General features: G+C 44.8%; 1 protein-coding gene across 4 annotated transcripts in view; it reads right to left on the bottom strand.

The window, feature by feature from the left end:
• The window catches only part of LOC126196656 (kelch-like protein 26), a 347,281-nt gene extending 322,909 nt beyond the window's left edge, over positions 1–24,372 (bottom strand). For 2 of the 4 annotated variants that reach the window (XM_049934583.1, XM_049934581.1), the window contains exon 1: positions 24,211–24,367. The gene's annotated coding sequence lies outside the window, so the exon portion shown is untranslated. Of the gene's footprint in view, positions 1–24,210 lie in introns of all 4 variants that reach the window. The other 2 variants (XM_049934584.1, XM_049934585.1) reach the window with 2 other exon arrangements.
• Between the last annotated feature and the right edge of the window lie 1,535 nt (positions 24,373–25,907).

Raw genomic sequence — 25,907 nt, 5'->3', positions numbered from 1 at the left:
AAAAAATTTTGTCTTTCAAGGTGTTTCGAACCGTTACTATACATTCACCATGCTTCCTAGTCCTTCCCGTTCACCATTACACTATCAGTGATATGTCAAACAGATGCTTGCAATTATACCTACATCAAATTTATGTATATGTCTAATAACTGTCACTCTACGCCTTTTTTATTCAAAATGTTGCAGGCTTACTTGCGTTTCTTAATATGATTACAGTACATGAACAGAGAAGAATATGTTATAAAAAAATGTAATTTAACTGAATGATTTTCACATATTTATTATTTTGAATGTGAATAGTATGCGTTGTTTTATTGTTTAGTTAGTGTTTATAAAGCAGATGTTACGCCATTTCGGAATAGGATAGTCAGCTAGAAACGAAGCTTTATTTTCGGACATCTGAAGCTTCATGCTATTGCTTGTCAAAAAGATTTCGACACTCTTGAAAGTGTTTCATGAAGTGTTATGCTGTGTTTCAGTACCTGTGCCGAGCCCGAATCTCGTCCGACACAGAGCGGAATGAAACATCACTGTTTCGATACAATCAGTCCGTTCCAAGCACAGGTGGACTGAAACAGCCTTATTTTGAAACAACGATACAGTTTCTGTGTCTGGCTCGAGATCGAGACAAGGGCGGAATGAAACACTGCTGTTTCGAAACAGTGAACCACAGCCGTTCCGAAACACTGAAACAGTTCCACGTATCGATACACTGTATCGAAACATAGAAACAGTGGCCAAGTCTAGGCAGTTGGAGGTGAGCCGCCAGCAGTGGTGGATGTGGGGAGAGAGATGGCGGAGTTTTGAAATTTGTCATGAACTGCTATATTTATATATGATGATATCAAGGTAAATACATTGTTTGTTCTCTATTAATATCTTTCATTTGCTAACTATCCCTATCAGTAGTTAGTGCCTTCCATAGTTTGAATCTTTTATTTAGCTGGCAGTAGTGGCGCTTGCTGTATTGCAGTAGTGGGAGTAACCAAGATTTTTGTGAGGTAAGTGATTTGTGAAAAGTACAGGTTAATGTTAGTCAGGGCCATTCTCTTGTAGAGATTATTTAAAGTCAGATTGCGTTGCGCTAAAAAAATACTGTGTGTCAGTTTAAGCACAGTCTTGTATAAATTTTTCAAAGGGGACGTTTCAGTGGGTCAACGTGAAGGCATGAAAATGGCAAAAAGCACATAACATCTTTACACGTGTACATGAACATAAAGTGAACGGAGCTGCCAAATCTGTTGGTGTATCAACGCAACCTATTCAATCTCTCTGTAAGAATTGATTTACCACTCGCAGCACGTATCACACCAGGAAATGAAAATGTCACGCATTATCATAGACCATCTGTTTCAAACCCAACACGAGTTGCTGCTATCGGTGAATGCATGTTTGCAATGGGCCAAATAACAAAGTTGACAGTAGTTGGCTGGAGGCGTGTAATGTGATCCAACGAGTCGCGAATTTACCTATTTTCAGATGATGTGGAGCGTCGAATGAACCGACGGCACAATGAAGCGCTAAACCCGCAGTGTGTGGACCCGAGGTTGTTCTGTCATGTTTTGGGGGTGTTTTTAGATCAGTAACTTGGCTCTTCTGATTCAGATTACCTTGAGCAGGAACAAGGATGTTAATCTCAACATTACCGGCGAACAACTTTTGCCGTTTCTTCTACATCTTCTTGATGAATATGCTGTGGCATTTCCATCTTGCATGATGACCACAACCACGTTCACAGGGCAGCGTGTAAGCGTTGCTGGTTTGACGAAACCTCGTGCATCCTATATCACATCCCTGATGGGCTTCTAAATTACCCGATATTAATCCCACAGAATGTCAAGGTTGTAGTTAACTATAACATTTGGGTTGCATTCAAAACGTGTTGATATAATCAATCAACCTTAAATAAAATAAGAAGCGAAATATTGCAGTCAGGAATTACTCGAAAAAGCGGATGGTTTTTTTTTTTTTTGTTATGGTTTTAGGGCGCAAAACTGCTACGGTCATTAGCGCCCGGTCTGTGACTTAGGAAAAGGTAAAAAAACGAAACTGGAAACCAGCAGCAATGGGAACGAAACTCAAAAAAACTGGAGAAACTAAAAACAGAAGGAAAGCTTAAAAACCACTATAGAAGGGGGTTGGTTGTCCCCAAAAAGAGCTTCAAATGACTGACGTCATCTCACTGGCACTAATGAACTCGAGAACACGATCGGCTGATCGCGTGTCATCTGCTAAAATGGAAGATATATCAGGCGACAGCTGTAGACGGGCGCGTAATGGAGTAAAATAGGGGCACTCAAGTAAAAGGTGTCTCACCGTCCTCAGCTGAGAGCAGTGGGAACAGAGTGGGGGAGCATCGCCACTTAAAAGATGTCGATGGCTAAAAAGACAGTGCCCTATCCGGAGTCTAGTTAAAATTACCTCGTCCCGACGACGCGTTCGGGAGGAAGAGGTCCAAGCACAGGAAAGAGCTTTCACGTCCCGCAATTTATTATTGGGAAGTGTCGACCAACGTGCGTGCCATAAAAGAGAAACACGACGACATAAAACACTCCGTAGTTCGGCGAATGGAATCATGCGAATAGCTGGCTGAAGAAGAGACTGCAGCCTTGGCCGCTATATCGGCCGCCTCATTTCCACAGATACCAACGTGTTCTTGAGAGAATCTGAACAGATAACATACTGTATCCGCTGATGGCGACGGATGTATTGGACAGCCTGGAGAACAGCGTAAAGCTCCGCAGTATAAACAGAACACTGGTCGGGAAGCCGAAATCGATTTTGGGTGTCGCCAAAAATATTGGCACTCCCTACACCAAACGATGTTTTCGAGCCATCAGTGTAAATAAATGTGGCTTCCTTCATTTGTGCACATAGAGCAGCAAATGCCCGACGATAAACAAGTGAAGGGGTACCATCCTTGGAAAACTGACAAAGGTCACGCAGCAGGTAGGTCCGGGGACGGAGCCAAGGCGGTGCTGTACCTCAAGTTGTCAAGAAAGATTTAGGAAAGCGGAAGGAAAGAGAATGGAGCAGTTGACGAAAGCGGACTCCCGGTGGTAGTAGGGAGTAAGGGCGGCCTGCATACCCTAAATCCAAGGAGGCGTCGAAAAAAATGTCATGGGCTGGATTAGCAGGCATGGAAGACAGATGGCTAGCATAACGACTCAGAAGGACAGCTCGCCGATTGGACAGCGGAGGTTCAGCACTCTCAGCGTAAAGGCTTTCCACAGGGCTGGTGTAAAAAGTTCCAGACACTAAACGTAATCCACGGTGGGGAAAGAGTCGAGACGCCGAAGAATAGACGGCCGAGCAGAGGAGTGAACTGTGCTTCAGAAGCGGATGGTAATATATGAATCACGATCCCCGCAATTTGGTAACTCTGTGGGATTTAATCATCATTGAGAGGACTGAGCTGGTTAAGGCTCACCTGAAGAAACTTGTGCCAACTCTTCCCTGCTGAACAGAGATGATTAATTTTTTCCCCAGTGGCTTATACTGTTCACCGAGGTGACACGTCATGGGATAGCGATATGCACACACATATATTGTGGTGGTGGTGGTGGTGGTGGTGGTGGTGGTGGTGGTGGTGGTGGTGGTATTGCATACACAAGGTACAAAAGAGCAATTCACTGGCGGAGCTGTCAATTGTACCCAGGTGATTCATGTGAGAAGTTTTCGAAAGTGGTTGTCGCCGCCACGACGGTAATTAAGACTTTGAGAGCGGAATGGTACTTGGAGCTACGCGCATGGGACATTCCATTTTAAAAATTAGAGATCTCCATATTTTTGACATCCGCAGAATCAAGTGTGCCGAGGATACCAAATTTGAGGCACTACCTCTCATCATGGACAACGCAGTGGCCGATGGCACGAACGACTAAGGTCTGCGGCGTTTTCAGTGCTAACAGATAATCAAATAATTGTACAAATCAATATGAGACAAACGACGAACGTATCCCTTAGGACAGTGCGCCGAAATTTGGCGTTAACGGTCTATGGCAGCAGACGACCGACGCGAGCACCTTTTCTAACAGCAAAGACATCGCCTGTGTACCACCTCCGGTCTCGTGACCGTATCGGTTTGATCCTAGACGACTGGAAAACCGTGGCCCGGTCAGGTGAGGTGAGCTGAGGTGAGCTGATGGTACGGTTCGAGTGTGGAGCACACGCACGAAACCATGGACCCAAATTGTTGTCAAGGCCCTGTGCAAGCTGGTGGTGACTAATGGTATGGGCTGTGTGTACTGGTACATGGAATGGATTGGATGGGACACCATGGTCTAGGGGTAGCGTCTTTGATTCATAAACGTCTTCGGTCCCGGGTTCGATCCCCGCCACTGCCTAAATTTTGATAAATAATCAGCATTGGCGGCCGAAGACTTCCGGCATAAGAAGTCAGCCTCATTCTGCCAACGGCCTTGTCAAAGAGGGCGGAGGAGCGGATAGAGGTTCAGGGCACACTTGTCCTAGGGGTGGGAAATTGCCCCTAAAGGCGGAAGAATCAGCAATGATCAACGACATGAGGATGCAGAAGGCAATGGAAACCACTGCATTAAAGACACGAAACGTGTATCCACAGGACATGTGGCCTGTAATTGAAGTGTCATGATCATCTCTCCTTTGGCAATAGATTCCGGAATAGTCCCCCATTCGGATCTCCTGGAGGGGACTGCCAAGGGGGAGGTTACCATGAGAAAAAGATTGAATAATCAACGAAAGGATAACGTTCTACGAGTCGAGGCGTGGAATGTCAGAAGCTTGAACGTGGTAGGGAAACTAGAAAATCTGAAAAGGGAAATGCACAGGCTCAATCTAGATATAGTAGGGGTCAGTCAAGTGAAAGGAAGACAAGGATTTCTGGTCAGATGAGTATCGGGTAATATCAACAGCAGCAGAAAATGGTATAACAGGTGTAGGATTCGTTATGAATAGGAAGGTAGGGCAGAGGGTATGTTACTGTGAACAGTTCAGTGACCGGGTTGTTCTAATCAGAATCGACAGCAGACCAACACCGACAACGATAGTTCAGGTATACATGCCGACGTCGCAAGCTGAAGATGAACAGATAGTGTGTATGAGGATATTGAAAGGGTAATGCAGTATGTAAAGGAGGACGAAAATCTAATAGTCATGGGCGACTGGAATGCAGTTGTAGGGGAAGGAGTAGAAGAAAAGGTTACAGGAGAATATGGGCTTGGGACAAAGAATGAAAGAGGAGAAAGACTAATTGAGTTCTGTAACAAGTTTCACCTAGTAATAGCGAATACCCTCTTCAAGAATCACAAGAGGAGGAGGTATACTTGGAAAAGGCCGGGAGATACGGGAAGATGTCTGTTAGATTACATCATGGTCAGAGATTCCGAAATCAGATACTGGATTGTAAGGCGTACCCAGGAGCAGATACAGACTCAGATCACAATATAGTAGTGATGAAGAGTAGGCTGAAGTTCAAGACATTAGTCAGGAAGAATCAATAAGCAAAGAAGTGGGATACGGAAGTACTAAGGAATGACGAGATACGTTTGAAGTTCTCTAACGCTATAGATACAGCAATAAGGAATAGCTCAGTAGGCAGTACAGTTGAAGAGGAATGGACATCTCTACAAAGGGCCATCACAGAAGTTGGGAAGGAAAACATAGGTACAAAGAAGGTAGCTGCGAAGAAACCATGGGTAACAGAAGAAATACTTCAGTTGATTGATGAAAGGAGGAAGTACAAACATGTTCCGGGAAAATCAGGAATACAGAAATACAAGTCGCTGAGGAATGAAATAAATAGAAGTGGAGGGAAGCTAAGACGAAATGGCTGCAGGAAAAATGTGAAGACATCGAAAAAGATATGATTGTCGGAAGGACAGACTCAGCATACAGGAAAGTCAAAACAACCTTTAGTGACATTAAAAGCAACGGTGGTAACATTGAGAGTGCAACGGGAATTCCACTGTTAAATGCAGAGGAGAGAGCAGATAGGTGGAAAGAATACATTGAAAGTCTATATGAGGGTGAAGATTTGTCTGATGTGATAGAAGAAGAAACAGGAGTCGATTTAGAAGAGATAGGGGATCCAGTATTAGAATCGGAATTTAAAAGAGCTTTGGAGGACTTACGGTCAAATAAGGCAGAAGGGATAGATAACATTCAATCAGAATTTCTAAAATCATTGGGGGAAGTGGCAACAAAACGACTATTCACGTTGGTGTGTAGAATATATGAGTCTGGCGATATACCATCTGACTTTCAGAAAAGCATCATCCACACAATTCCGAAGACGGCAAGAGCTGACAAGTGCGAGAATTATCGCACAATCAGCTTAGCAGCTCATGCATCGAAGCTGCCTACAAGAATAATATACAGAAGAATGGAAAAGAAAATTGAGAATGCGCTAGGTGACGATCAGTTTGGCTTTAGGAAAAGTAAAGGGACGAGAGAGGCAATTCTGACGTTACGGCTAATAATGGAAGCAAGGCTAAAGAAAAATCAAGACACTTTCATAGGATTTGTCGACCTGGAGAAAGCGTTCAACAATATAAAATAGTCCAAGCTGTTCGAGATTCTGAAAAAAGTAGGGGTAAGCTATAGGGGGAGACGGGTCATATACAATATGTACAACAACCAAGAGGGAATAATAAGAGTGGACGATCAAGAACGAAGTGCTCGTATTAAGAAGGGTGTAAGACAAGGCTGTAGCCTTTCGCCCCTACTCTTCAATCTGTACATCGAGGAAGCTATGAGGGAAATAAAAGAAAGGTTCAGGAGTGGAATTAAAATACAAGGTGAAAAGATATCAATGATACGATTCGCTGATGACATTGCTATCCTGAGTGAAAGTGAAGAAGAATTAAATGATCTGCTGAACGGAATGAACAGTCTAATGAGTACACAGTATGGTTTGAGAGTAAATCGGAGAAAGACGAAGGTAATGAGAAGTAGTAGAAATGAGAACAGCGAGAAACTTAACATCAGGACTGAAGGTCACGAAGTCAATGAAGTTAAGGAATTCTGCTACCTAGGCAGTAAAATAACCAATGACGGACGGAGCAAGGAGGGCATCAAAAGCAGACTCGCTATGGCAAAAAAGGCATTTCTGGCCAAGAGAAGTCTACTAATATCAAATACCGGCCTTAATTTGAGGAAGAAATTTCTGAGGATGTACGTCTGGAGTACAGCATTGTATGGTAGTGAAACGGACTGTGGGAAAACCGGAACAGAAGAGAATCGAAGCATTTGAGATGTGGTGCTATAGACGAATGTTGAAAATTAGGTGGACTGATAAGGTAAGGAATGAGGAGGTTCTACGCAGAATCGGAGAGGAAAGGAATATGTGGAAAACACTGATAAGGAGAAGGGACAGGATGATAGGACATCTGCTAAGACATGAGGGAATGACTTCCATGGTACTAGAGGGAGCTGTAGAGGGCAAAAACTGTAGATGAAGACAGAGATTGGAATACGTCAAGCAAATAATTGAGGACGTAGGTTGCAAGTGCTACTCTGAGATGAAGAGGTTAGCACAGGAAAGGAATTCGTAGCGGGCCGCATCAAACCAGTCCGTAGACTGATGACAAAAGGAATGGACTGGGTCCTCTGGTCTAACTGAACCGATCATTGACTGGATGTGGTTGTATTCGGCTACGTGGAGACCATCTGCAGCCATCGATGGACTTCGTGTTCCCAAAAAATGAAATGATTATGGATGACATTACTTCTAGTCACCGCGACACAATTGTTTGGCTTTAAGAACATTCAGAACAATTAGAGATAATTGATTTGGCCAGCCATCGAACATTTGTGGGACATACCAGAGAGGTCAATTCCTGCACAAAATCCTGCATCGGCAACACTTTCGCAAATATGACTTTTGCATCTCACTAAGTTCTCCGAAACAGAAATCACCGGTGTATGCAAACACATCCGCAACTGAGCAATATTTGCTCAGGGATTCCTGTAAGTCCACGACAGCATGCTTTCGTCTCGTACGGATACTTCGAAGGAGAATGGAAGCCCGTTGTTCACCAACACTGTACTTACAGCTTTTACCGATCCTGCATCTTTTCAGTAAAATTCTGATCAGGATCCTAAGCAAGCTGGTTCATCAGCGATGCAACTCTTCTTCATGGAGTTCCTCAAACTACTTTCCGATACAGTGCTGGTAATCTGTGCTCAGTGGTGATTGCCGAGGTGCTGCTGAATGATGTAGCATTATGTTTTAGACTCAAGAGAGGTATCTAGTTGAGTCGTTGCGTTAAGTGACTTTTAGAGAAGCAGTTAGATGAAACCAAGGTCACAATGCAAAGCTTGTTATCAGCTGCAAGAGACGAATTACCTGTTGTGAATTTTCCAGACAAGAAGAATGGACATACGAAGGGTATTTCCAGCATATTTAAGTAAAATTTCATGCTAGCAGGGGACCAACATTCCGCACACACTCGTACGCAGTAGGAGTGAGCTTTTACTCTAGGGAGGGAAACTTGATTGACATGTGACGAAAGACATGTCGCGAATTTTTATCGCCTTAAGAGCTGGCTATAGAAGAGATGCGTACGATCAATATTTGGACTGGCAAAACTGAAGTTCCAAACTAGCCAATCAGAAGGACACCTGTTGAAGCATTCGGGTTAGGTAATTATTCTAAAATACTTTTGTTCTGCGCACACTAGTTGAATCTTATGAAAAATTAATGGATAGGCATTCAAATGAGTTCGATAGGGGTTTCGAGACCGTAATAGTATGCATTTCACTATCATGTAATTTGATCACACATAGCTTCATAAAGCAGGATCTATTATAGCTCATCACATGACGCAGCTCCTTCGGAAAGCGTCAGTCAATGAAACCGCCAGTATAGCTCCCAATTGTGGATAAGAATTATGTGGACTACTATGCTCTTTCTTACTATACAATTAATTTACACATCTACGAAAAAAGTGCCTGGGAAGTTTAAATAATATGGGCAATTTATTTGGCAGTTAACTGCCTACAATTCACGATCATAACGCCTGACGACGACGACGACGACCACCACCACCACCACCACCACCACCACCACCACCACCACCACCACCACCACCACCACCACCAATCCCAACCTCGCAGAATCCAGCAAAGAATATTTTCTTTTGAGTCATAATATTACGCCTTCCACTCTTGTCTGTTCTCTTATCGAAGTGTTTCTTTTGCTGTCTCTCCTAGTGCAGAAATAGTTCCGTACACAATCTCTCAAATTTTAGTTTACAGGATGATTCAAAATACGGCATATAATTTGCTCATATAGGAGTCTACTTGTATCTGCGAGCTGATAGTTTTCACCATTGGTTCACAGGGCCCATGTTATCTCAGACCCTGAAAGTTTGGCAGCTGAGCTAGCACAACTCGAAGTCACCTTTCGTCAGAATGGTTATAGTGAAAGGCAGATCAAACGTGCGTTGCGCCATCAGCCTTCTGTGCAACGGGTGAGTGACGATAGCAACGAAGTGGCACCTAAGTCTACGGCCTTTTTGCCTTACGCAGGAAGCATTTCCAACAGGATTGGCCGTATTTAGCGGAAAAATGATGTGAAATGTGTTTTTCGACCACCTAAGATTAAGGCCCTGTTGGCGTCCGTAAAAGATGATCTTGATTTGAGTAAGGCTGGGGTATATCTTATTCCTTGCAGTTGTGGCATGTCATATACAGGGTGTTACAAAAAGGTACGGCCAAACTTACAGGAAACATTCCTCACACACAAATAAAGAAAAGATGTTGTGTGGACATGTGTCCGGAAACGCTTAATTTCCATGTTAGACCTCATTTTAGTTTCGTCAGTATGTACTGTACTTCCTCGATTCACCGCCAGTTGGCCCAATTGAAGAAAGTTAATGTTGACTTCGGTGCTTGTGTTGACATGCGACTCATTGCTCTACAGTACTAGCATCAAGCACATCAGTACGTAGCATCAACAGGTTAGTGTTCATCACGAACGTGGTTTTGCAGTCAGTGCAATGTTTACAAATGCGGAGTTGGCAGATGCCCATTTGGTGTATGGATTAGCACGGGGCAATAGCCGTGGCGCTGTACGTTTGTATCGATTTCCAGAACGAAGGTGACCCGACAGGAAGACGTTCGAAGCAATTGATCGGCGTCTTAGGGAACACGGAACATTCCAGCCTATGACTCGCGACTGGCGAAGACCTGGAACGACGAGGACACCTGCAATGGACGAGGCAATTCTTCGTGCAGTTGACGATAACCCTAATGTCAGCGTCAGAGAAAATGCTGCTGTACAAGGTAACGTTGACTACGTCACTGTATGGAGAGTGCTACGGGAGAACCATTTGTTTCCGTACCGTGTACAGCGTGTGCAGGCACTATCAGCAGCTGACTGGCCTCCACGGGTACACTTCTGCGAATGGTTCATCCAACAATGTGTCAATCCTCATTTCAGTGCAAATGTTCTCTTTACGGATGAGGCTTCATTCCAACGTGATCAAATTGTAAATTTTCACAATCAACATATGTGGGCTGACGAGAATACGCACGCAATTGTGCAATCACGTCATCAATACAGATTTTCTGTGAACGTTTGGGCAGGCATTGTTGGTGATGTCTTGATTGGGCCCCATGTCCTTCCACCTATGCTCAATGGAGCACGTTATCATGATTTCATACGGGATACTCTACCTGTGCTGCTAGAACATGTGCCTTTACAAGTACGACACAACACGTGGTTCATGCACGATGGAGCTCCTGCACATTTCAGTCGAAGTGTTCGTACGCTTCTCAACAACAGATTCGGTGGCCGATGGATTGGTAGAGGCGGACCAATTCCATGGCCTCCACGCTCTCCTGACCTCAATCCTCTTGACTTTCATTTATGGGGGCATTTGAAAGCTCTTGTCTACGCAACCCCGGTACCAAATGTAGAGACTCTTCGTGCTCGTATTGTGGACGGCTGTGATACAATACGCCATTCTCCAGGGCTGTATCAGTGCATCAGGGATTCCATGCGACGGAGGGTGGGTGCATGTATCCTTGCTAACGGAGGACATTTTGAACATTTCCTGTAACAAAGTATTTGCAATCACGCTGGTACGTTCTGTTGCTGTGTGTTTCCATTCCATGATTAATGCGATTTCAAGAGAAGTAATAAAATGAGCTCTAACATGGAAAGTAAGCGTTTCCGGACACGTGTCCACATAACATATTTTCTTTCTTTGTGTGTGAGGAATGTTTCCTGAAAGTTTGGCCGTACCTTTTTGTAACACCCTGTATTGGTCAGACAATCAGGACTGTGGAAGACCGGTGTATTGAACATAAGCGTCACACACGCTTACAACAGGCGAGCAAATCCGCTATTGCAGAACATTGCCTTAACACCGGTCATCCTATGGAATACAACACGGAGATTCTGGCTTGCACGTCCAGCTATTGGGATAGTGTTATTAAGGAAGCTGTTGAAATCAGACTATCAAGCAACCTTATTAACAGAGATGGTGAATTTTGTTTAAATGCTGCTTGGAATCCGGCTCTGTCTCATCAAAAAACAGAGGGACAGAATTAGTGCTACCTCATCTGTTGATTAATAGTAACTATCGATATTTCTGATGTTGGTTATCTTTGGTTGTGTTGACACTTGTTCTGTGTGTGGTGTCTTCCTTGTTTCTCCTCTGTGAACCGAGGTATTAAATTTGCTTGCGCATTTTTTTTTTTTTTTCGTTGCATTTGTGCCTTGAGAATGGCAGGGTGTGCTCCTGTCGAAATATCGGCCGTGTTCGACGACGTCACCCGGCAGCAAACCCGTAAGTTATTTGAACATTCGATTCGCCGGGAAAAGTTAAGGTCTCACAGCGTAGAGTGATCTGCACCCCAATTGGAGGGCATTGAGGTGCTGCTAGCTCTTCTGCTTAAGCTGACGAAGGTGAGGTAGCCAAGTCAATCGAGCCAGTCCTAGGAATCGATATGTCTTCACTACAGTGAGTAGATCGTCATTAAGGTAAAGTGCTGGTTCCGGATGAATGGTACGACGCCGACAGAAGCGCATGACACACGACTTTGCCGCTGAAAACTGGAAGCCGTAGGCTAGAGCCCATGACTGGGCCTTGTGGATGGCTCCCTGTAGGCGCTGCTCAGCAACACCAGTATTGGAGCAGCAGTACGAAATGCAGAAGTCGTCTGCATACAGAGAAGGTGAGATGGAGGGCCTGACAGCTGCTGCTATACCGTTAATGGCCACTAAAAATAGAGAGACACTTAATACAGAGCCCTGCAGGACTCCATTCTCCTGGATATGGATGGAAGTATGGGAGGCACTAACTTGGAAGATTTGGATAAAAATCGGGAGCAGGCCCCGGAGACCCCACTCATAATGTGGCAAGGATGTGATGTCGCCAGGTCGTGTAGTATGCTTTTCGTAAATAAAAACGACAGCAACCAGGTGTTGCCAGCTGGAAAAGGCTGTTCTGATGGCAGACTTGATGGACACAAGATTATCAGTGGTAGAGCGATCCTGGCGGAAGCCGCCCTGACATGGAGCCAGCAGGCCATGTGACTCCAGGACCAACCCAACCGCCGACGTACCATACGTTCCAGCAGCTTACAAAGAACGTCGATGAGGCTGATGAGCCGATAGCTATCCAGATCCAGCGGGATTTTACGGGTTTGAGCACCGGAATGATGGTGCTCTCCCGACATTGCGATGGAAAGACGCCATCGCACCAGATCTGGATGAACATGAGAAGATGTCGCTTGTAGTCAGATGAGAGATGTTTCATCATCTGGCTGTGGATCCGATCAGGCCCATGAGCTGTGTCCAGGCATTGTGCAAGGGCACTGAGGAGCTCCCACTCTGTAAATGGGAGGATATAGGATTCACTGCGTCGTGTAATGAATGAGAGGACGTTTCCTTCCAGCCGCTGTTTTAGTGTGCGAAAGCTGGGGAGTAGTTCTCCGATGTAGAGGCTCGAGCAAAGTGCTCGGCCATCGCCTTTCCGTCAGTACGTAACACGCCATTTATGGTAAGACCGGGGACTCGTGTTGGAGCCTGGTACCCGAAAATACGTTTGATCTTTGCCCAGACTTGGGAATGTGACATATGGCACCCTATGGTCGAGACGTATCTCTCACAACACTCCTGCTACCGTCGTTTGATAAAGTAGCAAACACGGGCACAGAGCCTTTAAAAGGCTATGAGGTGCTCCAGGCAAGGGTGCCACTTATGCCGCTGTAGAGCTCGCCGACGCTCCTTAATTACATCAGCGACTTCCGGCGACCACCAAAGGACTGACTTACGCCTCGGGCACCCTAAAGAGCGAGGGATCGCGTTTTCTGCCGCAAAAACAATTGTTGTAGTTACCTGCTCAACCATTACATCGATGTTACCATGTGGAGGAGATTCAACGGTGACAGCAGAGGTGAAAGTTTCCCAGTCCGCCTTGTTTAAAGCCCATCTGGGCAGGCGTCCGTGGGCCTGATGCTGGGGCAGTGACAGGAAGATGGGGAAGTGGTCAATACCACACAGGTAGTCATGTGCTCTCCAGTGGATAGATGGGAGAAGTCCTGGGATGCAAATTGATAAATCAATGGCCGAGTAACTACCATGAGCCACAATAAAATGTGTGGTGGCCCCAGTGTTTAAGAGGCAGAGGTCGAACTGAGACAGTAAACCTTCGACATCTCTGTCTTGGCCAGTAAGCATGGTACCACTCCAAAAGGGGTTATGGGCATTAAAATCTCTCGAAAGTAGGAATGGTTTAGGGAGTTGATCAGTCAGTGCAGCTAATACATTCAGGGGTACTGCACCATCTGGAGGAAGATATACATCGCAGACAGTTATTTCCTGTGTCGTCCTTATTCCGACTACCACAGCTTCAAGAGGGGTTTGAAAGGGCACATGTTCACTACAGACTGAGGATAGGACATAAACGCGAACTCCACCTGACACTATTATAGTCCTTATGGTTCCTGTGATATCCCTTATAGCTGCGGAGGGCAGGGGTCTGCATGGCCGGGAACCAGGTTTTCTGAAGGGCAATGGAGATAGCAGGTGTAAAGCTTAACAGCTGCTGTAGCTCAGCCAGGCGGTGGAAAAAACCGCCGCAATTCCACTGGAGGATGGCGTCGTCATGAGACTGGGAAGGTACGGAACATTTAATGAAGCATTTTACGCCTCAGTGTCACCTGCTGCAACCGAAGTTTTGCCTGAGCAGTCTATATCTGTTTTGTCTGAGGGTCTGGCGAAATATAGGTCCTCAGTGGACTCCAAAATCTCCACCCCATCCTCAGATGCAGAGCTTGTAGGTAGCAGTGACGTGGGTGCCACTGAAATTTCCTTGGTCTTAGGGGTTTTCGTTTTGCATTTCTCTCGCTGCTCCTTGGGTTTCCCTGGCTGGGAGGACTTCACTGGCTCAGTCTACAGGACTGAGGATGAGCGTGAAGACCTACGACCAGCTGCTCTTGGGCTCTTCAGCCACTGGCGGGTGTCGTATTTCCCACTAGCAGAAACCTGGGAAGGGACTGACCCAAGGGACTCCTTCCTAGCTAGAGAAGCCAAAGAAGACTTACGCTTCTGTGGCTTAGAAGTGGGGACAGACAGCCCCAATGGTTGGGGAGGGGGGGAGGGGGGGTGTTGCTCCCGAAGTAGGTGGTGCAGAAGCAACAGGGAGGGTTCAAATGGCTCTGAGCACTATGGGACTTAACATCTGAGGTCATCAGTCCCCTAGAACTTAGAACTACTTAAAACATAACTAACCTAAGGACATCACACACATCCATGCCCGAGGCAGGATTCGAACCTGCGACCGTAGCGGTTGCGCGGTTCCAGACTGAAGCGCCTAGAACCGCTCGGCCACTCCGGCCGGCGCAACAGGGAGGAAAATGCCCTCCACCATCAAGGGGGCAGGTGTAGTCTTCTGGCTCTGAGAGGTGACTTGGGTTGGCGGAGCTGATGGTGCCAGAACTACTGTTGTGTCGGCATAAGACGATGTCATACACAGAGGATGCAGGCATTCAAATTTTCTCTTTGCCTCAGTGCATGTCAGTCAGTCCAGGGTCTTGTACTCCATGATTTTCCTTTCTTTCTGCAGAATTCTGCAGTCTGGCGAGCAAGGCGAATGGTGCTCTCCGCAGTTGACACAGATGGGAGGCGAGGCACATGGAGTATTGGGATATGAGGGCGTCCGCAATTTCGGCATGTGACGCTGGAAGTACAGCGGGAAGACATATGGCTGAACTTCCAGCACCTAAAGCACCGAATCGGGGGAGGGATATAGGGCTTTACATCACAGCGGTAGACTATCACATTGACCTTTTCAGGTAATGTATCACCCTCAAAGACCAAGATGAAGGCACCGGTGGCAACCTGGTTATCTCTCAGACCCCAGTGGACATGCTGGACGAAATGTACAACTCGCCTCTCTAAATTGGCGTGCAGCTCATCATCAGACTGCAAAAGAAGGTCCCTGTGAAACATGATGCCCTGGACCATATTTAAGCTTTTATAGGGAGTGATGGTTACAGAAACATCCCCCAGCTTGTCACAAGCGAGTAAATCTCGTGACTGGGCAGAGGATGCTGTTTTGATCGAGACACCCAGATCTCATTTTGGACAAGCCCTCCACCTCCCCAAACTTGTGCTCAACAAAAAACTGAGGCTTCATTGTCATAAAAGAATCCCCATTAGCTATCGAACATACAAGTTACTGGGGCGAATAAGATCTACTGCTATCCTTAGCCTGACGCATTTTGGACAAACCCTTCACCTCCCCAAACTTGTCCTCCAAATGCTCCACAAAAAAACTGAAGCTTCTCATACATACGAGGTACTGGGGCAAATAAGCTTCACTGCCATCCTTAGCCTGGCGCTCCTCCCATGGTGTGGCCAGGGAGGGGAACGATTTGGAGTCATATTTCTTAGCATTGAAGTTAGACTTTGCCCACTTAGAGACTGCTGGCGGCGGACCACCAGCAAGAGATAGTGTACTACACTTCACGGCCTGTCATCTGCCCTGATGCCACCCACTCTGACCAGGGGCCCTCCCTATGGGTGCCACCCAGACTCAGCAAGGGCCTTCAGGCAGGATGGCAATTGCCAGGAGTCCCAATGCCCAATGGGGGATGGGCATCTATCCCTTGCCATACATGGGGAGTTAATGGCATAGCATCAGCAGAGTAATCCCTGTGTGGAGCTACAACCAACGGGGTACATGGTGGCCCCACCACAATGGACTGGCTACCGTACTGGTTATGAGGTGCTAAGAAGTCCATGGTCACCGCCGGTGCAGAAAGCGACACTGCATAGTGAACGGTGCATAACGCACCCAGGAAGGTGTCCTCGGCCAAGAGATGGAGAATGAGCGGGACTGCAATACAATGACGAGAAAGTGGGCTGAAGATCTCAGTGCAAGATGGACACAATTTGGCTAAGGTCGAGCAGATGTGGATGTTTATGATCGGCAAGTTCAGATCTTGCACCTTGCAAGTTCCATCTTTCCGGCAAGTTAGAAGAAAGAACTTTTCCAACGATGAGGACGTTCACATAGCGGCTTCTGAACGGCTCCTTGGACATGGAGCCATTGATAAGCAGCTATGTGAACGTCCTCAAACGTTCCAGCTGCTGTTTACAGACTTTGTGACAATGTTAAGAGTATAGTGTCATGTATTTGTGTCAGTTTGAAGTGTGTGTATTGAACCGGGGACCTAGAAACGGTGGAGTGGCTTCGTCCCGCCATAGCCCTTAGTGGTTCACAACCCCAGAACAGGCCACAGTAGTCCACCCACCCCACCGCCACTCCACACCGAACCCAGGGTTATGGAGTAGTTCAGCCCCCATTGGACCCCCCCGGGAACATCTCATACCAGAGACAAGTGTAACACCAAATGTTCGAATGGTAGCGTAAGGTGGTATAAAGGGAACCAGCTCGCATTCGCAAAGGTAGATGGAAAACCGCCTGAAAAACCATCCACAGGCTGGCCGGCACACCGGACCTTGACACTAATCCGCCGGGCGGAATCACGATGGGAAGTGGCACACCTTCCCGATCGTGAAGCAGTGCGTTAGACTGCGTGGCTAGCCGAGCGGGCAGTTTGAAGTGCAGTGTAGCATTCATTCAATAAAGTTAGCTGGCCTGCCGTAAGGTCATCATCATACCGCATTGACGTTCTGTACGACAATGGTGGAGGGACTACACACCTTAAGCACTCCTGTAGCACATGTGAATACTTTCATGGGACAATGTTGCCAGGGCACCTGTTATAAGTGTACTCATTACCGCCGTGCGTCCATTACATTACCTACAGGTGGCGCACGTAGTTTCCATTTATCAATTAAGACAAATGTTTCCTTTCAAGAGGACGCTGCCGACTGCGTTCTACAGCCCCAGTTTGTGCTCCGTCTTTGATCAGCAGAGCGCTGGACTCTCATATTCATTATTTCTGTGAAAAGAGTTTTGGGTAACTTACTGAGTATGACACGTGAACCAAGTTTCACACGAATGATGCCCCACAAATTTACCAATTACGGAATTGTTGCCAACTACCTGAACATGGAGCAAATACAAATGCAGTAATCAAACGTTTTGTATCTGTGGCACACTTCCGCTGCCATCTTTGCAGATAGCTTTAAGTATCCTTCCATACACAAGTCACGCCTGGATTGCGGAATGAAGATGTAGAACAGAATCCTCTTGCTACGGTGAAGCTTGGTTCATAGCAGTGCTGGTTCTGATTAGAAGATATCAACGGTTGTGCCAAATCCCGTGGTGTTCCTCACTTCTAGCGACTTAATCTGTACTCGTACGCAAAAGTGCTGGTCGTAGTCTTCGAGCGACGTCCCTAAAGCCTCATGTTAATCTCTGAAGAAATGTTTACGAATGGAATTCAGGATGTGAGCCTTTTTTGACTTTTCGATTTCGCGAGGTGCGCGAGTGCCAGCAGCTGTGATTCGGACACAGTTGTTCGTCAGGATAGAAGTCAGGAGCGGAGGGCGTTGTAAAATGAAAATTAATTGAAGTGGAATGGACCCAGTTCATTCTTGTGATGATGGTACAGTGGTGCCTACGTAGGGCCGAGCAGCCCCAAGAGGGGTTGCCGGCTGCTCATCAGAGAGGCAGAGGCTAGAGGAGCGACTACTCGGGGCCGAGGTCAGAAGCTAAGAGAGCGGAGCTGTTTCCAAGCCGCCCTCGCCGCTCCCGGCCGCGTCCCCACGTGATCACACGATTAGTCTCTGATTGGAGGATTGATTCCGCCAACGCGCCTTGCTAGTAGCGTACCCCCGTCAGCGCAACCAACCCGTGGGACTTGAGTCTGACCGAGGAGCACGTGGCAGGAATGTGCCGACCATGGTCTTCCGGCCAGCACCTTCCACCACAGTATGCCCAAGCCGGCTACGGCCGAACATTATGCATGGAAAATTCTATTTAATAAAATTTTGTCGGCAATGATCCCTCTTGGGGGGGGGGGTCTCCTCCCTGCACACAGTCATACGACATTACAGAAACGTCATGCTACAAAGCTTTGACACTTATGATCAAAAGCTCTGGCAGTTTCTCTTCCACTATCAGGAGTGAGAACTCATCTGTAGGCAGTTCTTCGTTTCTGTTTAAGCCCGCTGAGCAGCAGTCTCGGATTGATATTTTTGGATTATTTTTAAGCGACAGCGTTTGCGAGATTAGCAACGGTAGTTCTTTTAATACCAACTGTATCTAGTTACTCAGTACCCAATCTGCTGAAAAATTGAAGGTGGCCACTTGTTCAACAATCTTCTGAATCCATTTGCAAGCACAGGTAAGACGATAAAGGGCAATAATGATTCTCTAAAGTAGTGACTTCTACATAATGAGGATATCTTTACTTCCAATGAGTCTCTTGTTAGTTCCTTGAGGTTTTCAACACCTCACTTACTGACTGAATCAGTTTTAGAGTTTACGACTGTGTTAAGCACAGATGGAGCATCAACTCAGGTTAAAGAGAGTGAAGGAGCGGCTCAGTCACGGTATTATCGAAGAACAGCGTCCTGACATTAGCACAGAATGATTTAAAAACGCACGGAAAATAGAATTAAATATACCCAATCACAAATTTGTGCTTCATTCATTTCGAATAATAATCCACATACCGAGTGGAGCGTGGACTTACACCCTTATCAAACAACATGCCACTTCCTTCATTTAATGTCTGTGGGGAGCGAAAAATTAAAACTGTACAAGAATAGTTAACACGCAGTCTCCTCCGTAAATGTGCCACATTTCCAAGAATGCTTCTAATGGAAATTTCGTTTGTTGGTCCCATCTCGCACTACTTTGCCACTAACTACACAATCTGTGTGACTGCGGAGTGTTTTCCTTGATGCTGTGATCATTAAAAGCTATTGTTGTAGTTTCCTTATCCACGTGACGTTACCTTACGCTTGGGCACATTTGATGCGTGCTAGCCTTTAGTACACCTCGTGTCGATTTTGTGTAACTGCTTCTATGCTGTCCGAATACATCTTCCCTAGTTAACTTTTAGCGATAGCAACGGTGAACAGAATGCTGGTAGAAAGGAAGATTCAAATGTGCCACCTCCAGAACCCACGGAAACGTTCGCCGTCCAGAATTGCCCAAATATAATAGCTCTTGTCCCTCCTACTGTCGCCCTACATCGGAGCTCCAATATCCCATCCAAAACAGTTCGAACTCTTACTCCCGTCTCTTCCAGCTCCAACTGAAATCTTACCAAATACTCTACATAAAAAACAACCGATCGTGTGATAAGTATTTTCACTCACCGAATGGGCGTAAGAACATAGTTTTTCTGACGATTATCTTTAGCTTCTAAATTATGTTCTTGTGGTTTTTCTCTCAAATTTCATTTCGGTGTTCGCTACCTCATGAGACAATCAGTTCGAAACGTCGTGCCACTGTTCCTGTGGACTCCAGTTTATGCCATTCTGTCACTTTTAATCCTTTCCTTCATGTAACCACAATATAGCAGTAACAGCTGCAATCAAAATGAAATTTTCATAATTATCTATAGAATCTATTCTTAATAACCTCAACAACAGTAAGTCCATGTGGATTGTAAGTAGCCCTCAAATTAGAACGTGTTATTGCAGCTCGGTATTTACTCTGATCATGATAATCCCACTTAACTGTCAATGCCTCTGTGAGACTCGACAAATGTTTAATGTCCGGTGTACACTCGCTACGAGAAGCAGTTTACTTTGAAATTCTTACAGGGGAGGGTTCTCCATATGAGCGAATGCTTTTACAAATCTCAGTGTTGTACGGAGGATGCGTATCCACGTACGTAAGTGATTAGTAACGTTTCTAGAAAGTAAACAACGGGTACTGTCTTCTTTTCCAGCATCTTTGGCAAATTGTCTTTTGGCTGCAGGTCTTGTCTGTACACAACACAGGGATAAAGTAGAGGTAGAGGACGTTTCAGATTGTAAGTCTTGGTGAATACTTGCGTCGGGACCTGACGCAAAAGGCAAACAATTTCACAGCGAGGTACTGTCGCATTCTACGGTTGCAAAGCGTTAACAATCCGGGACCGCAGCTGTTACTAGAATGTCGAGAGCGCGGTGCGCTGGGTGCATGAATGACCTCTCACCTTTATCTGGAGGGAGCGCTGCCCTCGACATTCATTAACGGAAGACGGGCAGGTCGCAGGAAACAGCAGGTTGGGTTGCTCAATGAAGCCTCACGTTTTGACAATTTTGCGAAGCCCTAAGAAATGTTAAATGCGGCTCTGGTATTATTATAACAACAATCACCGTTCTTCGGGAAACGAAAATATAAGGAGCTTTTGTCAGGACATCAGTTCACTGGTTTTATAAAAAATTCTCCCCCTCCCCCAATACCGACGAAGTAAATTTCATCAAGAGGTTTACGCTTCTTTTCACTTCTTTGTCCCTCATGGCGGTCGGTTGCAACTCCTTGCTTGGGCAGGTTTTCAATATTTGCCTTAGACGATGTCCGCAATATTTCGCATTCGAACAAATTTACGGCTCCAATGTCGACGAAACAGTTTGTATATCTTAATATTCTGATGCTGATGTTTCGCGCAACACAATGCACGAGCTTAAACATAAGCTTAATATTCATGTTTTTGACTTTATGACCTTCAGAATGCATGCGCAATGTCAATAATACAAGGTAACCGATATGTATTCGAAATCATGACAGCGTAATCTTAACAGGTGTTGTGAGGAATATTCGATATCACTCGTCAGCTTTGATCGGTGCCAATGTCAATGGCTGCTGTGACGCCACCTTTACGTGCGTCTTTTTTATAATTTGGTTGTTAATTGGTTGAATCAACGAACGTTGCAGCAAAAATTGCTCATCTTAACGACCGAGGCAAACAATTCTATTTTTAAACTCATGCACGTAATTGCTCGCTTATCTTTAAATAATATGGCTTTATGTAACAATCTTCTCTATCAAGTTACCTTCCATTCAAAAGGCTATTGCACTCAGCGACTGTTATATTGACTTGTAAATAACAGATTTCATCTATCTGTCGTCCTTTTTAAATTTTATTGGCAGATCTAGATTTCAGCTAGAAACTAGCCATTCTCAATGCACTATCATTTTTGATCAATGCATGTAATGCCTGCTGGTCGGGCTTCATCCACAGTTCATTGAATTAGATCTGCCAATATAATTTAAAAAGGGCACTTGATAGCTGAAATGTATTATTTACAAATCTTTTATATTCTGTTATTGAAGTGCAATAGGTATCTTTTTTGTCTCAATTTTATTTCATCGTAAGGGTTTTACTTGTAACCAATACATTGTGAAAAATCAAAAAGGCACCTGAGAGATCACTGGAGAACTATCTGGAACGGGCACCTGAAAAAATTTCTCAAGTGGAAAGTACGGTAGCCTAGAGAAATGTGACAAAGGCAACGTCATGTTAGCTGTACTAGTGGTAATTTAATGACAGACGCGACAGAAAATTCTAAATAACGACCTGCCTTTATACGCTAACAAATGTTTTGTTCTGCCCATCTTCTAGAATCTAATGTTAGTGCGGTCTGAAGCATGAGGAGGTTTGGATCCTCAGGTGTTCATTTCTTCACCAGGGGGCCTGGTTCATTCTGTCTGGATCAAAGAACGAACCCTTCATGCATCTGTAAATACTCATCAATAAAATGAATATTACTGCATTATTTGATGACCAATTTTCTCTGAGTTTTGGAACTGAGATAATAGACAACGAATATTCCCATCATTCACGGTATTAAAACTGGCTTTTTAAGTTGTGTGCAGGATACATATTACTGGTCAATTTTCATCCAAAAATCTACCAGTTCAGTATGACAGTAATAGGGCGTGGTCTGTCTTGAGTCGTTTGTCACGGAGCTTTAATGTACATTTTAGAGCTAAGCGTAACTCGGGCTTCTTTGTATCTGGCATTACAGTACATCGCTGCTATATGCATACGAACGGTATGCAAAAATAAAAACTTTGCTGTAAGTAGCAATTAATTGATTAGCAACTAAATTGATTTCTTAGCTGGCAATGCTCCACATTAAATATTTAAAATGAGACTTTTTTCGGCATTTCAGGGCTGAATAAAAGGGCGCTTGAAACTCTCATTCGGCAATTGTTGGACGAGAGTGGTTAAAGACCAAAATAGAACACGGCGAAAAGAAGGGAGGAATTGACTGATCTTGCAAGTATCGCTCTACATGACTCAAATTATGCCGTCCGGAGAACAGTTCAACTGCTGTGGTTTTGCAACATCGTAACATAACAGGCCACAAATATTAGAACGTAATTATGTCCAACGACTGTCTTCAACAATCGAACGCAGAAGCAAACAGATTTGTAAGTTTTATTCTCAAGATAAATTCTACGTATGAAGTTATCGGAAAGGGTATGTTGTGACACGTGAGTGAAATGTAAACTGATAGATGGAAGTTCAGGTAGCTCTGCTTAATATGAAAATATTCATCAAACCAAACTTTTGGTTTCAAAGACATTTAGTATTTACTATAGTCAGTAATTACGTACTCATGCACCGGAGAGTGATTTTGCAGATTTAATTAAATCCGTGAAACCTAAATTAAATCGGATTAATAATTAGTTCTATTTGTTCGTCGCAATGTTGTTACACTGCAATACAATCAAGGAAGACAAAATTGTTAAGGCTTTCGTGGCCACTTGTTGACAAACTGCCTATTGGCTTCTGTCTCGGGTTCTTCGGCCGACGTTCATCTAATGATTTTTCTATCCTCCGATAGAAAAATCATTAGATGAACGTCGGCCGAAGAACCCGAGACAGAAGCCAATAGGCAGTTTGTCAATCAAGGAAGAGGCTACACGGAGACATGCCACACCACAATGACCTAGCAATGCATTTTTCCTTCGTATTTCAGGGCTGATTTATTACACCCGTAGTTTACAGTGATTATTTTCTTTTGTATGGTGATGTTCCGAACTCTCCCCCTACCGCGTGTTACAACTTAAACTGTAGCACTTAAATTTCACTTTTCTGCAACAACAAAAATCAAACGATAAGCCAATTGTTCCAGTTGAATAATATCTCAAATATTGAACGAGAAACAACAGCACATATTTGTACGAGGCATCACCCCCGCTTTTAACGTTAATTTGATCGAACTATTTCTGAGGACAACTACCTTGTACAGGAAATGGCGCGCATTTCAAACAAGTTGCTTCTGTCATGCACTGTGCGTACACTGGAAAACGTCGACGCTACACACAATTTCAGTCCAACACAAACAATATAAATAAATGCTCTAAAGTAATTTTATACGACTCGAGTGTTACGTGTTAGGTCACCGATGTTGGTTACGCCCCCTCATCGGCGGTATGGTCCGCGAAACGATTTACAGCAGGCGTGGCAATAAAATCACCTACGACGAAAAAAAAATCTAATTTCGTACTTTTGAGCAGAGCAGGTTCTATATCAGCACGACATGGAAATGGTAAAGTAGACATTTTAATATTTCCGGTAACTAAACACTACTGATTTTCTCAGAAACACAAAAAGTAACAAGTAAGTAAATAAACCAATGCACATAAAGCATATATGTTAAGCTGTAACGAAATAAATTCTCGTAGCACCTCACATCAGAGCTGAATTCGTAATTTTACTACGACATAAGAGACTAAAATATGAGTTGTACAACACACTTTCGCAGCGTGTTCGTTGTCTCTGTGTTATGCCGGTAATTATAAAATCAACAAGCCAGGGTACATAATAATTAAATAAGAAACTTACCTGTGTTATGTGCAATGGAGGGTTGACAGTAATGATACACGAGGCACAATGTACAGTCTTGATGTCGATTTACCGAAAATCTTTCTTCCCATCACAATTCACCAACCGGACAGCTTCAGCAGAAATGAGCAGCTGTTGTAGCACAAAAGTATGTGCACCAAAGATACATCTGCACTGGCTGTGACATGGCAGCCATCTTTTGTCGATTCCTGCGACATCTATCGGAAGTTTCAGTACTACGCACAGATGGCAGCACAAGTTGGGATTGACATGGTTGCTAGAACGGACAAATGGTCACTCATTACATACGATAAATACAATTCACAAATTCTACCAAAAAAGAAACCATGCGCCATACATACCTTTCGCAAATGTTCACAGCGCGGTATTCCGCTTTAACGATCTGCACTGTTAGGCGCTCCACATAATTATATGACGAAGATGTGAATAATATCGCTATGACACCCGTTTCGGGTCAAAACATACATACTTAGCACAAAGTTCGTTGTTGAACGACGTGATAATTATTCCAATGAACGGCTCATATCTGTGTAATGCCCTTAAAGGGAGTAATTGTAGCTATAGCATATTAATTGTTATTGCCTTAAAATTTTTCAGCCTGATACTATCCTTAAGCCACAACGCATAGTTGCCTCCTATATTACTCATTACGCTGAAGCACTCTAAAACTCTTCGACAAGCTTCTCGGCGTAGTATTTTAGAGGCGCTGATTGTTGATGCAGAGGTCCCCTTTCAATTTGCAGTGTCTGTTTAGGATTTCACTTGGATAGAAACGTCAATTGGCAACGCCCGTGAGGTGTCATGACGGAGGATGAGAAATTTTTTGATTACACGTGCAGTGAAAATGAAACGTCAAGTCAAGATGACACAGGAGCGACCAAAACCGACCGAGAAACAGCGAGTGAGCCTTCGGACTGGTGCAAAGAGTAGACGAGCGCGAGCAAAGCCATTCGGACTATCTGGTTCGCATTCTCTAGTCTAGTGGTCGCTGCTGTTCGAATGGTTGTCAATCTAGGGAGGCGCAAAGGGTAGTTCGCGTGCTTCCGCTTCGGTGCTTTCAGCACACGAAACTTTCGTTGCTCTTTTGCGCGATAACTTCCTTTATTAATGAAGTATCTTGCGTGAGCGGTTGCGTGGATAGAAGAGAGTATTAAAGTGAACAACTACTTATTTTGCGAACAAAACATGTAGTGCAATATCTACATCTACATTCATACACCGCAAGCCACCTGACGGTGTGTGGCGGAGGGTACTTTGAGTACCTGCATCGGTTCTCCCTTCTATTCCAGTCTTGTATCGTTCGTAGCATTAAAAATTGTCGGTACGCCTCTGTGTGGGCTCTAATCTCTCTGAGTTTATCCTCATGGTCTCTTCGCGAGATAAACGTAGGATGGGGCAATATACTGCTTGACTCCTCGGTGAAAGTATGTTCTCGAAACTTCAACAAAAGCCCGTACCGAGCTACAGAGCGTCTCTCCTGCAGAGTCTTCCACTGTAGTTTATCTATCATCTCCGTAACGCTTACTAAATGATCCTGTAACGAAGTGCGCTGCTCTCCGTTGGATCTTCTCTATCTCTTCTGTCAAGCCTATCTGGTACGTATCCCACACTGATGAGAAATATTCAAGCAGTGGGCGAACAACTGTACTGTAACCTACTTCCTTTGTTTTCGGATT

The sequence above is a fragment of the Schistocerca nitens genome, chromosome 1, assembly GCF_023898315.1.
Source record: "Schistocerca nitens isolate TAMUIC-IGC-003100 chromosome 1, iqSchNite1.1, whole genome shotgun sequence".
Taxonomy (NCBI): Eukaryota; Metazoa; Arthropoda; class Insecta; order Orthoptera; family Acrididae; genus Schistocerca; species Schistocerca nitens.
The sequence above is the reverse complement of the archived record's forward strand: the minus strand, read 5'-3'. Positions and strand labels throughout refer to the sequence as shown.